Below are 14,823 nucleotides of genomic sequence, written 5' to 3'. Positions count from 1 at the left end.
CTTTCCTGTATCTGCAGTGAGTGGAAGTGTAATCTATAAGCAAAATTTGCTTAGTAAGCGCTATATAACTCACAAAAAACACGAATGTGCATGTATACGAAAAGAACTAGAAACTATATGCTCTAAAAAGAAATAAAGCATAAACATAACTGCTCATGTCAAACTAATAGCAAAGAAAAACTAAGGAATCTACTCATGTAATTCTAATAGCTAATCATGCTGCTCATCTAATAGGTAAACATGAAAAACTACTCATCTACTAGATAAACATGGTAGAATGAAGCACTAAACTTATTGATTTTTAGAACTATATGAACCTTATTTCATTTGTTCTAAACTTAATCTTTAATACTTTATGTTTATGTAAAACTCGTTCTACTTGTTCAAAAACTTATACTTATAATACTTCAAAATAATAATCAACTTCTTCTTGGGTCCGGCATTGTACCAATTTGCGCGCATCCTTAATATGAGTCGAGGTAGCTAATCCCGAAACTACTTAGGTACTTCTAGGCGATCTTGTGCCTAGGGGCGATCTAGGAGCCCAACCAATGGAACTTGTGTCCGGTACATGCCTTTAAAAAGTAAAATACTTATTTTCTTCTTAACTATAACTTCCTTATACTTGTTATTCTTTAATTCTCTTATAACAAAATGTCTTGGCATTTATTCAAACACTTAGTGTGCTTTTAATCCTAAACTTCTGAAATTTAGGATCAATTTAAGACCTTGGTCTTTTTCTTTCTTTTCTTTATCTTTCTTATACTTTTCTTAAACCCAAAATATTGTTAGGGTATTTTTCCATATGCATCTATAAGTGAAATCAACTAGGTAACACACAATCATGCATATTTAAGGGAAATCTAAAGTCTTGTTCTATAATGCTATCCATAAACTATCTATTAGCAAATCTGCACTACTAAAGAAACTAAATACTTTAAACAAACCTACACTACAATGCTTAACAAAATTCTGTAATGTTATACTTATCAAAAATCTGCTTACTAATGCTTAATAAAAATCTGCACTAAAATCCTCACATGGCAATTATAAACCAAGAATTTCATATTATAGTAACCGGCTGAGACCAAATGGAATCCTTGATATCGACACATCCAAGTACTTTAATTCTGAACATCAATTATGCCATTAAACTTATGGTCAGAAAGGAATTCTCAGTATAAAATTCATATTGATCAACATATAAATCTCTTTCCTCATCTTCTAAACTAAACTTCTACTCTGAACTTACTACTTGCATATCTAAATTACTCACATATTTCTCACCTGTTAAATTCATTTACATCAATTCAAATCATCTTTTAGTCTTAATACATGATACTCACCAAAACATCATATTACATATGCTCATCTTCACTCTTTCATCCACACTTCTGCACTAAGGGGATTACACTACCTACTTCATCATAAATAACCAAAAATCACTGCCGAATCAACCTCCAATTAGCCTAATAAACCAATACCTAATCCAAGCCATTCTATATTCATTGCCTAATAGCAAAACAAAGAGAAACTAAAAGCTTAAAGAAAAATCTAACTATATACTTGGAATAAAAGGCAGTTCGGGTTTTGTACAGCAGCAAAGAAAACTAACTCGAAATTGAATTTGCACTTGCTTATCCTGCAAATTGAAAGGGCTGTTTTAAGCTTCAAGTAAAGTTGTTCAGGCCAACAGAAATACAAAGAAAGAGAAAGGTTGTTCTAAGCTCTAAATAGAGCCATTCATGCTTGTTGTAAACACAAATTCTGCACTATACTACTATACTACTAAATAAAAATCTGCATACCAACTTAGGCTTAATTCTGCATATTAAATTAACATAAAACTGCATACTAAACTTTTAAAATCTGCACTTGTAAACTTAACCAAATCTGCACTATAAACTTTAAAGAAAACTAGCTAATACTGTCTAAAGAAGACAAATCTCTGTTCGACATAAATAATCTTGATGAAATTATGGCACTGTCACTCAAACCTGAAGATTTCAATACATATAAACTGTACTCAATCATGTCTTAACCTCCTCACTCTATACTTGAACAACCTTAGCATTATCACTAAACAAGGAAACAAGATCTCAAAGCCTAAATATTATACACCTAAGACCAATTGCACTATAATCTTTTAAAATCTGTACTATGATCTTAACTAAAAATCTGCACTATAGTCTTTAGAGAAATTTGTACTATAAGCTCTAAGGAATCTGCTCTAAAGGAAATCTGCACTTTAAGTGCTAAGAAATCTGCATACAAACTTAATCAACTCTGCCTACTAACTCAATCATAACTATTCTGCAGAAATCCACAAAACACAAACCTACATGCTTAATCTAACCACTTTCCTCCTTTGAAATCAACAGCAGAAGTCTCAAGACTAAAAATCTTACAACATACTTCGAATTCAAGGAGAACAAGATCCACAACTATTCTTACCAAAATTCAGTTCTGAAAACCTAAAACCTCCATAATGAATAGGATCAAGCTCCTTCGAATTAAACCCAACAAATCTGTACAGAACTTTGTAAACGGTAGAAGAACAAGAGCATCTTCATTCAAAGCTTATCTACCCTTAAATCTGTCTAAACTTTTAACTGGGATAGAAAGGAGTAAAACATCATCAAAGCCACACGAATTTCTCTAAGAGTCTTGTCTAGAAACTCAAAACCCAACTTATCCCTTTTGCATAACTTAAATTAACGAACACATTATCGATCTAAGAAATAAGAACGTACAAGGCTAAAACATGATCCATGTATCATCTACAGGTTCAGAATCTCTCCTCACAATTTCTACTGTGCTTTTGCTTAAATCTATAGCAAAGAAATAGAAAATAAAATCCGAACATGCATATTTAATAGCAAAGGGAAAAGCTAGAAAATACTGCTCAAGCTTTACTAATAGTAGAATTTGAAATATGCTCATGCTTAAATCTATACCAATCACTCTCTTCCTTTCTTTGAGCTTTACTCTCTCTTTCATTCTGTAGTTCTCTAATGCTTGCTCGATTAATAGCAACACCATTATCAAACATATTATATCTTTCAGAATCATCCCTTGAACCTCTTTCTGAATCAACCTACCCGTTTTGTACAGCAGAACCCCAATGCTACCATTGAAAGAACTCGCTTAAAACTTGTATCAAAACTCAAAACATGAAACTAAGTAGCATAGAATCCGATCAAAAAAAAAAATAGAGCACCTACAATCTGTCCCAAGATTTCGGGAAAAAGGAAAGAAACAAGGAATAAAACCTCGGAAATATCCTACTACAGGTGAGTAGCAACTTACCCTTGTGATTGGGACTTACAACCGGAAGAGGAAGGCTCTAGGGTTCGGAGAAGCTTCAAATTCCGACGGCTTCTTTGCGTTTCCGAGCTCCTCTCGTCGAGGTGGTCACGCACGGGTGAAGTCCGGCCGGAAAACGGCGCTCGTCGGCCGCCGGAGACATGCCCTAGGTCGTCTTCATTTTCGTTCTCGCTCGGGCAGAAACGGCGCACGCGAGAGGTGAGGAGAAAGGTTCGGAATAATACCTAAGTTCCTTTTTCTTATACTAGGGTTTTTATTATCAACTATAACTTAAATATATTTTGCTCCTTCTTAAATTAACAAAACCCGCTGTCACAGTTGGTTGGCTGCGTTCTGCTTAAGGCGTGGCTCGCGGTTTCGAAACTCGGCTGCAAGCATTTTTCCTTCCTCTTTATTTCCTATTCATTAACTACTGCTTAAATAGAATATTTCTCCTTCATTAATAAGAAACAATTGCTAGCATACTTGGTTAGTCAGGTTTTAACCAAGTTAGAGATCTCGGCTTCGATTCCTCAGCCGCGCACTTTTATTTCCAATTTATTTTACTGTTCCTAACTACTAGTTAAATATAGATCACTCCATATATAATTAACAAAACATCCGTAGACCAGATGGTTGGGCTGAGTTCGTTAAGACTCGAGTTCAGGTCCGTGATCTTGGGTTCAAAACCCGGCTTCACATATATTATTATTATTATTTTACTTCCTCTTGGTAAAAATACCAAACGAACTCTAAAAATTACGTAAAAATACTCTAAAAATTCCTAAAAATCTCTAGAATTTTTCTGTGGCATTTTTAAATATTTTTGAATTATTTTTGGGCTCAAAAGGAGGAAATTTGTGTCGTTACAATTCCTCACACCTTATAAAAAGTTCATCCTCGAACTTAGAATAATTCTAGATCTCTCTGTCTCATACTGTCCTTACGCTCCAAAATAATTTCCTCGTGCTTCTAGTTCTAAATAACTTTCACTAATGGTACTCTTTGTTCCTTAGTCTTTTAACTTCTCGGTTCTCTATCATTCATATCGAATCATACCCATTAGTGGTCCTTGGAAGGCCTGTTATAAGTCTCTGAAGACCATAGGTGTATTAGTCACACCAAATGGCATGACTACAAATTCGTAGCGTCCATTTCTGTTCCTGCAAACTGTTATGGGTGTATCACTTTCTTTCACTTTCAACTGATGATACCCAAAGCGCAGGTCTGCTTTAGAGAACACTATTGCTCTCTTTAACTGATCAAATAGATCATCTATTCTGGGAAGAGAGCACTTGTCCTTAACTGTTACTTTGTTCAGCGCTCTAAAATCTATGTACATCCGCATAGATCCGTCTTTCTCCTTAACGAACAACTCTGGAGCTCCCCGGGGTGAATGACTAGGGTGGATGAAACCCTTGTCAAGTAGCTCCTGAATTTGTTCTTGTAACTCTCTTAGCTCTGCTAGAGAAATTCAATACAGAGCTTTTGAAATTAGGCTGGTGTCAGGAAACAACTCAATTTCAAACTTTACTTCTCTGTTGGAAGATAGTCCAGGTAGCTCTTCTAGAAATACCTCTGGATATTCACAGACTACCCGAACGTCTTCCTGCTTGGGTCTTTCTTGTTATCATTGTCCTTCTAGTTCTAATTACTTAACTGGGGCTTCTAACTCCCCACTGTCTTGTCCTCTATCTTAACATCTAGTTATGCCAAGAATAATACCTGATATCTTCTCTATCCTTTCTAAACATACTTATGTATATATGAATATAAGAGAAACAAAACAAAAATTGTCTCTATTCTTTCTAAGCATATGTATTAAAACATAGAAAATTAAAACATGAATTTTCTTCTTTCCTAAGCACATATAAGCAGATACTCTATACTGCAAATAATAAAGAAAGCATAAAAGAAAATTAAATACTTTCTTACTTGAAGACGGCAAGGTTGGTGCTGATGTGTGATGCCGGAGAATGGGAACTGCTCTGATACCAACTGTAACGACCACTCTTCTTACTACTACTACTCTCTAAGAGTGACCGTTACTTAACTACTAACTCTACTTAACCGGTATGATTAAAAACTACATGGAAACCCTACCGAAAAATTTTGACAAAATCTCCCCTGTACCGGTGACTATAAACATTAATGCATACACTATATACACAGCCACAAGCGGCTGGAACATGTAACAGACTCTCACGCAGTTTAATAAATCCAAAATAAAAGAGAACAACACCAGAAATCATCACACAAGATTACAATTCTTCTACTATGTCCTAATCACGTCAAATAACACATATACTGTCCCAAATACCTCTAACATAACAAAAGACAAAGGAAACTAAAAGAAAACTTCTTTCAAGTCCCAAGGCTTCCATAGTCCTGGCATCACACATCCTTCAAACACCTCCTTGTCGCCTTCCTTTCTATATCTTTTCCTTTCCTGTATCTATAGTAAGAGGAAGTGTAATCTATAAGCAAAATTTGCTTAGTAAGCTCTATCTAACTCACAAAAAATATGAATGTGCATGTATACGAAAAGAACTAGAAACTATATGCTCTAAAAAGAAATAAAGCATAAACATAACTGCTCATGTCAAACTAATAGCAAAGAAAAACTAAGGAATCTACTCATGTAATTCTAATAGCTAATCATGCTGCTCATCTAATAGGTAAACATGAAAAACTACTCATCTACTAGATAAACATGGTAGAATGAAGAACTAAACTTATTGATTTTTAGAACTATATGAACCTTATTTCATTTGTTCTAAACTTAATCTTTAATACTTTATGTTTATGTAAAACTCGTTCTACTTGTTCAAAAACTTATACTTATAATACTTCAAAATAATAATCAACTTCTTCTTGGGCCCGGGATTTTACCAATTTGCGCGCATCCTTAATATGAGTCGAGGTAGCTAATCCCGAAACTACTTAGGTACTTCTAGGCGATCTTGTGCCTAGGGGCGATCTAGGAGCCCACCCAATGGACCTTGTGTCCGGTACATGCCATTAAAAAGTAAAATACTTATTTTCTTCTTAACTATAACTTCCTTATACTTGTTATTCTTTAATTCTCTTATAACAAAATGTCTTGGCATTTATTCAAACACTTAGTGTGCTTTTAATCCTAAACTTCTGGAATTTAGGATCAATTTAAGACCTTGGTCTTTTTCTTTCTTTTCTTTATCTTTCTTATATTTTTCTTAAACCCAAAATACTGTTAGGGTATTTTTCCATATGCATCTATAAGTGAAATCAACTAGGTAACACACAATCATGCATATTTAAGGGAAATCTAAAGCCTTGTTCTATAATGCTATCCATAAACTATCTATTAGCAAATCTTCACTACTAAAGAAACTAAATACTTTAAGCAAACCTACACTATAATGCTTAACAAAATTCTGTAATGTTATACTTATCAAAAATCTGCGTACTAATGCTTAATAAAAATCTGCACTAAAATCCTCACATGGCAATTATAAACCTAGAATTTCATATTTTAGTAACCGGCTGAGACCAAATGGAATCCTTGATATCGACACATCCAAGTACTTTAATCCTGAACATCAATTATGCCATTAAACTTATGGTCAGAAAGGAATTCTCAGTATAAAATCCATATTGATCAACATATAAATCTCTTTCCTCATCTTCTAAACTAAACTTCCACTCTGAACTTACTACTTGCATATCTAAATTACTCACATACTTCTCACCTGTTAAATTCATTTACATCAATTCAAATCATCTTTTAGTCTTAATACATGATACTCACGAAAACATCTTATTACATATGCTCATCTTCACCCTCTCATCCATACTTCTGCACTAAGGGGATTACACTACCTACTTCATCATAAATAACCAAAAATCATTGTCGGATCAACCTCCAATTAGCCTAATAAACCAATACCTAATCCAAGCCATTCTATATTCATTGCCTAATAGCAAAACAAAGGGAAACTAAAAGCTTAAAGAAAAATCTAACTATATACTTGGAATAAAAGGCAGTTCGGGTTTTGTACAGCAGCAAAGAAAACTAACTCGAAACTGAATTTGCACTTGCTTATCCTGCAAATTGAAAGGGCTGTTTTAAGCTTCAAGTAAAGTTGTTCAGGCCAGCAGAAATACAGAGAAATAGAAAGGCTGTTCTAAGCTCTAAATAGAGCCGTTCATGCTTGCTGTAAACACAAATTCTGCACTATACTATTATACTACTAAATAAAAATCTGCATACCAACTTAGGCTTAATTCTGCATATTAAATTAACAGAAAACTGCATACAAAACTTATAAAATCTGCACTTGTAAACTTAACCAAATCTGCACTATAAACTTTAAAGAAAACTAGCTAATACTGGCTAAAGAAGACAAATCTCTGTTCGACATAAATAATCTTGATGAAATTATGGCACTGTCACTCAAACCTGAAGATTTCAATACATATAAACTGTACTCAATCATGTCTTAACCTCCTCACTCTATACTTGAACAACCTTAGCATTATCACTAAACAAGGAAACAAGATCTCAAAGCCTAAATATTTTACACCTAAGACCAATTGCACTATAATCTTTTAAAATCTGTACTATGATCTTAACTAAAAATCTGCACTATAGTCTTTAGAGAAATCTGTACTATAAGCTCTAAGGAATCTGCTCTAAAGGAAATCTGCACTTTAAGTGCTAAGAAATCTGCATACAAGCTTAATCAACTCTGCCTTCTAACTCAATCATAACTATTCTGCAGAAATCCACAAAACACAAACCTACATGCTTAATCTAACCACTTTCCTCCTTTGAAATCCACAGCAGAAGTTTCAAGACTAAAAATCTTACAACATACTTCGAATTCAAGGAGAACAAGATCCACAACTATTCTTACCAAAATTCAGTTCTGAAAACCTAAAACCTCCATAATGAATAGGATCAAGCTCCTTCGAATTAAACCCAACAAATCTGTACAGAACTTTGTAAATGGTAGAAGAACAAGAGCATCTTCATTCAAAGCTTATCTACCCTTAAATCTGTCTAAACTTTTAACTGGGATAGAAAGGAGTAAAACATCATCAAAGCCACACGAATTTCTCTAAGAGTCTTGTCTAGAAACTCAAAACCCAACTTATTCCTTTTGCATAACTTAAATTAACGAACACATTATCGATCTAAGAAATAAGAACGTACAAGGCTAAAACATGATCCATGTATCATCTACAGGTTCAGAATCTCTCCTCACAATTTCTACTGTGCTTTTGCTTAAATCTATAGCAAAGAAATAGAAAATAAAATCCGAACATGCATATTTAATAGCAAAGGGAAAAGCTAGAAAATACTGCTCAAGCTTTACTAATAGTAGAATTCGAAATATGCTCATGCTTAAATCTATACCAATCACTCTCTTCCTTTCTTTGAGCTTTACTCTCTCTTTCATTCTGTAGTTCTCTAATGCTTGCTCGATTAATAGCAACACCATTATCAAACATATTATATCTTTCAGAATCATCCCTTGAACCTCTTTCTGAATCAACCTACCCGTTTTGTACAACAGAACCCCAATGCTACCATTGAAAGAACTCGCTTAAAACTTGTATCAAAACTCAAAATATGAAACTAAGTAGCATAGAATCCGATCAAAAAAAAAAATAGAGCACCTACAATTTGTCCCAAGATTTCGGGAAAAAGGAAAGAAACAAGGAATAAAACCTCAGAACTATCCTACTGCAGGTGAGTAGCAAATTACCCTTGCGAGGAAGGCTCTAGGGTTCGGAGAAGCTTCAAATTCCGATGGCTTCTTTGCGTTTCTGACCTCCTCTCGTCGAGGTGGTCATGCACGGGTGAAGTCCGACCGGAAAACGGTGCTCGTCGGCCGCCGGAGACGTGCCCTAGGTCGTCTTCGTTTTCGTTCTCGCTCGGGCAGAAACGGCGCACGCGAGAGGTGAGGAGAAAGGTTCGGAATAATACCTAAGTTCCTTTTTCTTATACTAGGGTTTTTATTATCAACTATAACTTAAATATCTTCCGCTCCTTCCTAAATTAACAAAACCCGCTGGCACAGTTGGTTTGCTGCGTTCTGCTTAAGGCGTTGCTCGCGGGTTCGAAACTCGGCTGCAAGCATGTTTTTTCCTTCCTATTTATTTCCTATTCATTAACTACTGCTTAAATAGAATATTTCTCCTTCATTAATAAGAAACAATCGCTAGCACACTTGGTTAGTCAACTTTTAACCAAGTTAGAGATCTCGGCTTTGATTCCTTAGCCGCGAACTTTTATTTCTAATTTATTTTACTGTTCCTAACTACTAGTTAAATATATATCGCTCCATATATGATTAACAAAACATCCGTAGACCAGATGGTTGGGCTGAGTTCGTTAAGACTCGGGGTTCGGGTCCGTGATCTTGGGTTCAAAACCCGGCTTCACATATATTATTATTTTTTTTTACTTCTTCCTCTTGGTAAAAATACCAAACGAACTCCAAAAATTACGTAAAAATACTCTAAAAATTCCTAAAAATCTCTAGAATTTTTCTATAGCATTTTTGAAATATTTTTGGGCTCAAAAGGAGGAAATTTGGGTCGTTACACCTAAATCTTATATTAATTAACTTTTAGACTAGTTGTTTAATAAATGACCAATTATACCATGTATATAGAGATAATTTTGTAGAAAAATACTGCTAACCCTAAATCCCCTAGAACACTTAGGGTGCGTTTGGTACGCGTGTTTTTCATTTTCATTTTCTAGAAAACGCTAGCTATTTTTTTAGAAAACAAGCACGAAAAATGCAAACCAAACATCATTTTTCAGAAAACGTGCGTGATCCTGTCCGAACCAGGGGTCAACGAACGCTGGGGACGTGGCGCTCCCTACTGGATCCTCAGGTGCTCCGGCGAACCTGCAACAAAACCGAGCCGGGAGGGGTGTCCCGGCGACGGCCCTTTGACGCTCAAGTCAGGCGAGGAAATAGCAAAGAAGTGGCTTTTGAGTAGAAGACTCGTGTACCTCTGGTGAAGAAATGGAGACCTTATATAGACCTCTCAAAGAAGCCTGGGCGCGCCAATCAAAGCAACCACCTGCTTTTGACCATGCCCAGGTATGGGTCTGTCAGAAGGGCCATGCCCAGATATGGGTCTGTCAGGAAGACGTCCATGAGGCCATACTGCTACTGTATCCACCTCTCCCTGATGTGATGGCGAGATCTTCCATCGTGCAATCTTGTGTACGGCCTAATCATCAGACATGCCCTCTCTGACATCCCATATCCCGAGACAAGTGATATGCCGCTCGACTACCTCTGTACCCTCGCCCTTATCTTGGCCGAACGGACCACCCACTCGGCCCTTCGATCCCAGCCGATCGGTCTCCTGCTCGGCCCTTCGATCCTCCTGCCTTGGCGTCGGAAACCCAAGCCCATGGATGGGTTATTTCTAGCTCCGCTCGGACCATTACCCGCTTGACCAGCCTTCCATCCGTCCTTAGGCTGGGACCCTTCAGAGGGTGGGCCCCCCATTCTTACCGCCGGATCACTTGCCTTCCCTTCAAGTCTAGTCGAAGGAGGCAGTGAGTCCGACTGACTGGACTATATGTCCGAGCGGGCGGTCGTCGCCTTCCAGTCGCTTATAATATCTCTAGGGCCGTTCGGCCCTTCTGCCAAATTCAGTCGTTCGGCTCTTCATTTCGGTTGTCTTGTCGCTCAACATGGATGTTTGCTTGTCTAGATCTTCTCGAAAATCACGCAAATCCTCTCCATTAAGTCGAAGCATGCGCGGTATGGGCGCATTAATTGTGCCTGGCGACAGAGCGCCACGTGGCTCCTCTTGCGTGGCGGTGATGATCCGTACGATGGGACGCTGGTCATTTTGAAACAGACGGCTAGATGATGACTTCGTCTTCCGTGACCTGCATCCGACGGACGAGGCTGACCAGCCTCATTCGTATAAAGCCCTCGTCTTCGCCTTTTACGCCGCATTCTCTGTTTCATCGCGTATTCTCCGTCGAAGGTGCCCGCTGCTGCTGCATCATTCCGGTCGTCCCAGCTCTCGCCTCTTGGTGGTCTTCGGCTCTTTGGTGATCCTTTCTGTCTACCTTCCCTCAGTAAGCTTCTCCCTTCCCTTACAAGGCCTTCCCAACTTGTTCTACCTCCTTTGTTCCCATTCCTTCTATTTCTCGCTGTCTTTTTGCTCCTTCGAGATGGCAAGCTCCTCTGAACCCGCTGTTGGAGTTCATGGCCCTTGGTACCTGACTATGGAGAGCCGATTTGATGAGGAGGGCGCTCGGCGCCTTGTTCGGACGTATGGGATTCCCGATAACTATGAAATAGTTGTAGCCGACCCATCTGACCAGCCCCATGACCCGCCGATCGGCACCGTTTGTTTCTTTTTAGACCAATTCCAGGGCGGCCTTAGATTTCCTACTCATCCATTCATTTTGGAGGTTTGTAATTATTTCTGCATCCCGCTCGGCCAACTTGTGCCGAATTCCTTTAGACTGCTGAGCGGGGTGGTCGTCCTCTTTAAGCTGCACAGTATCCCTCTCGACCCCAAAATATTCCACTTCTTTTTCTACCCTAAACAATCCGAGCTGGGGACTTTTATTTTCCAAAGTAGAATAGGCTTTAAATTTTTTGACAATATGCCGACCTCCAACAAGCATTGGAAAGAATTTTTCTTCTACATCCGACTTCCCGAGCGGCCGGCATTTCGAACCAAATGGCAGACCGCTGTGCCGACTCAGCCGGAGCTCAGCAAGTTCAGAAGCAACCCAGCCTATCTTCATGTAGCTAACTGGTTATCCGGTCAGCGATACAAGATCGACCAGTTGCTTCTCAAGGGGGTGTTGTATATTTTTGGATTGTCTCCCGTTCGGGCAAATCTCCCCTTCCGCATGAGTAAGGATTCTTTACTCTCTTAGTCTTTTTTGTCTAATTGATTTTAATTTCTTTTACTGCAGCTGAAGTCATGTGGCGCTCCAAGGCCACCGATCATCTGAAGTTGAAGTCCGTGGAAATCGAAGCGGCGACTAAAAGAGAACTCGCCTAGCGGGGTCTTATCCCCAGCCGCCCGGCAGCTACAGGAGAGGGGGGGACGCAGTCTGCCCCTGAAACAGAAGTCACCTCAGCCGCTTCAACGGAGGTTGAGGCGGATCCTGTTTCCTCTGCTCCCGCAGAGCTGGGAGTCCCCCAGGTCAGGGATCCCCCACTGGAAGTTCGGCGGAAACGTCGAAGAGACCCCAACCTTCCGACTCAAGGCGAACCACAAGCTCCGATCGGGGTAGATTCGCCAGACCGCACACCGCAGCAGATCGGGACCCCTGTGGCTTCGCCTACCGCACGGCCCTCTGGCTCTCCTCCCCAAACTCGTCGCCGCTTACGTCGATTGGGCGAAACTTCCACCATGGGGGAGTCCTCGCATCAGGCGGCCGCGACTGAAGAAGCACCGTCCGGCCATCCGACCATCAAGACTACCCTCCGATTCCCATCAGAGGAATATTTACTATCTGCTGATCGGCCATCAAGCCCCGTCCATGAAATAACCCTGACGGGCCCGCTCGCCAAGCTCTTCGAGGACGCCCAGATTCAAGTGGCCCTCATGACGCCTAAGCAGCTCGGCGATAACAATATGCAGCAGGCGACTCAGGTAAATTCATTTCTCTTCTTGTGATAGGCTACTGTCCGGTTCCTCATTTTATTATTTCCCTTACAGCGTTGGGCTGAGCAAATCGCCACTAGCCATCGGCTAGCCGAGCTGGAGGATCTCCTAGAGAAACTCCAAGTGTCAGGGGGTCCATCGGCCGAGCGGGAGAAACAATCCCTTGAGGCCGAACAGAAGAAGTCCGCCGAACTGGCTACAGAGGTGGCTCGGCTAGAGGGCCAAGTCAAGAAGCGTGAAGCGGATGCCAAACGCGCTACTGCTCGGAAGAAGCAGGCGATTGCTGATCTGGACAAAATGAAAGTTGAAGTGCGAGCCCTAGATCAGCAGTCTAAGAATCTGGAGGCCCAGCTGAACGCCGAGCGAGAGGACCGTTCGGCCGAACGCACAAAGGCCGAGGTGGACTTGAAGGCTGTCCAAGATACCTTAACCGCTTCCCGAGCGGCACTTAAAAAATATAAGGAGGGAGAGCCGAACCGCCTAGCAGCAGTGCGCCAAGAATACCTCCGCTCGGAGAGGTTCGGCGCAAAATTCGGCGGCAACGTCTCTTCTACTTTCGCCGAAGCGGTCAAGGTCACCATGACGTATTTGAAGAAGGGTGGCCACCTTCCCGAGGGAATGCATATTCCCGCCTCCGACCTGGCGGCCATGATTGATGACATCCCGGACGCCTTCTTTAATTTTGAAGATCCGGAGTGAGGCGAGTTCTTTCAAGTGCATTCTGTATTTCATCCGCTCAGCGGATGCAAACTTTTTGTACGTGCCGGTCGGCATAATTTTTCTTCTAATGAAATGCTGCTCCTTTGCCTTTGTCTTCGTACTCATTATCTATAATATTCTTCTGTTTGCTTAACGTTTATGCTTAGAGTCAGTCATGCTCTCAAGCGTTCTCCGTCACGCGGCCGATCGGCTTAATCCCTTAAACAAATTTCGAGCGGGAAAGACTACTCGCGCTGCACGTATCTGGCTTACGTGAATTCAGCTAACGCCAAGTATCAAAGGACCAACCCCCGATCGGGCCTGAATGTTTTAATATTCGTAGTTTCCGTGGTTTCTTATTCTGATATTCGTTCATCCGCCCGGGGTATTATAGTCGCCGGACCGACTCGATGTTTGACGACGGGGCTTGTCGGCGCGGATGTTTATAGCCGATCGGCGCGGCTCTCGATCTTTAACGACGGTGCTCGTCGGCGCGGATGTTTATAGCCGATCGGCGTGGCTCTCGATCTTTAACGACGGTGCTCGTCGGCGCGGATGTTTATAGCCGATCGGCGCGGCTCTCGATTTTTAACGACGGTGCTCGTCGGTCCGGATGTTTATAGCCGATCGGCGCGGCTCTCGAACGACGGTGCTCGTCGGCGCGGATGTTTATAGCCGATCGGCGCGGCTCGATCTTTAACGACGGTGCTCGTCGGTCCGATGTTTATAGCCGATCGGCGCGGCTCGATCTTTAACGACGGTGCTCGCCGGATGTTTATAGCCGATCGGCGCGGCTCTCGATATTTAACGACGGTGCTCGTCGGCGCGGATGTTTATAGCCGATCGGCGCGGCTCTCGATCTTTAATGACGGTGCTAGATGTTTATAGCCGTCGCGGTTCTCTCGATTTTCGTTCGTCCGCTCGGGATGTTTATAGCCGACGGACCGACTCGATCTTTAACGACGGTGCTCGTCGGCGCGGATGTTTATAGCCGATCGGCGCGGCTCTCGATTTTTAACGACGGTGCTCGTCGGCGCGGATGTTTATAGCCGATCGGCGCGGCTCTCGATCTTTAACGACGGTGCTCGTCGGCGCGGATGTTTATAGCCGATAGGCGCGGCTCTCGATTTTTAACGACGGTGCTCGTCGGCGCGGATG

The sequence above is a fragment of the Zingiber officinale genome, chromosome 9A (assembly GCF_018446385.1).
Source record: "Zingiber officinale cultivar Zhangliang chromosome 9A, Zo_v1.1, whole genome shotgun sequence".
Taxonomy (NCBI): Eukaryota; Viridiplantae; Streptophyta; class Magnoliopsida; order Zingiberales; family Zingiberaceae; genus Zingiber; species Zingiber officinale.
The sequence above is the reverse complement of the archived record's forward strand: the minus strand, read 5'-3'. Positions refer to the sequence as shown.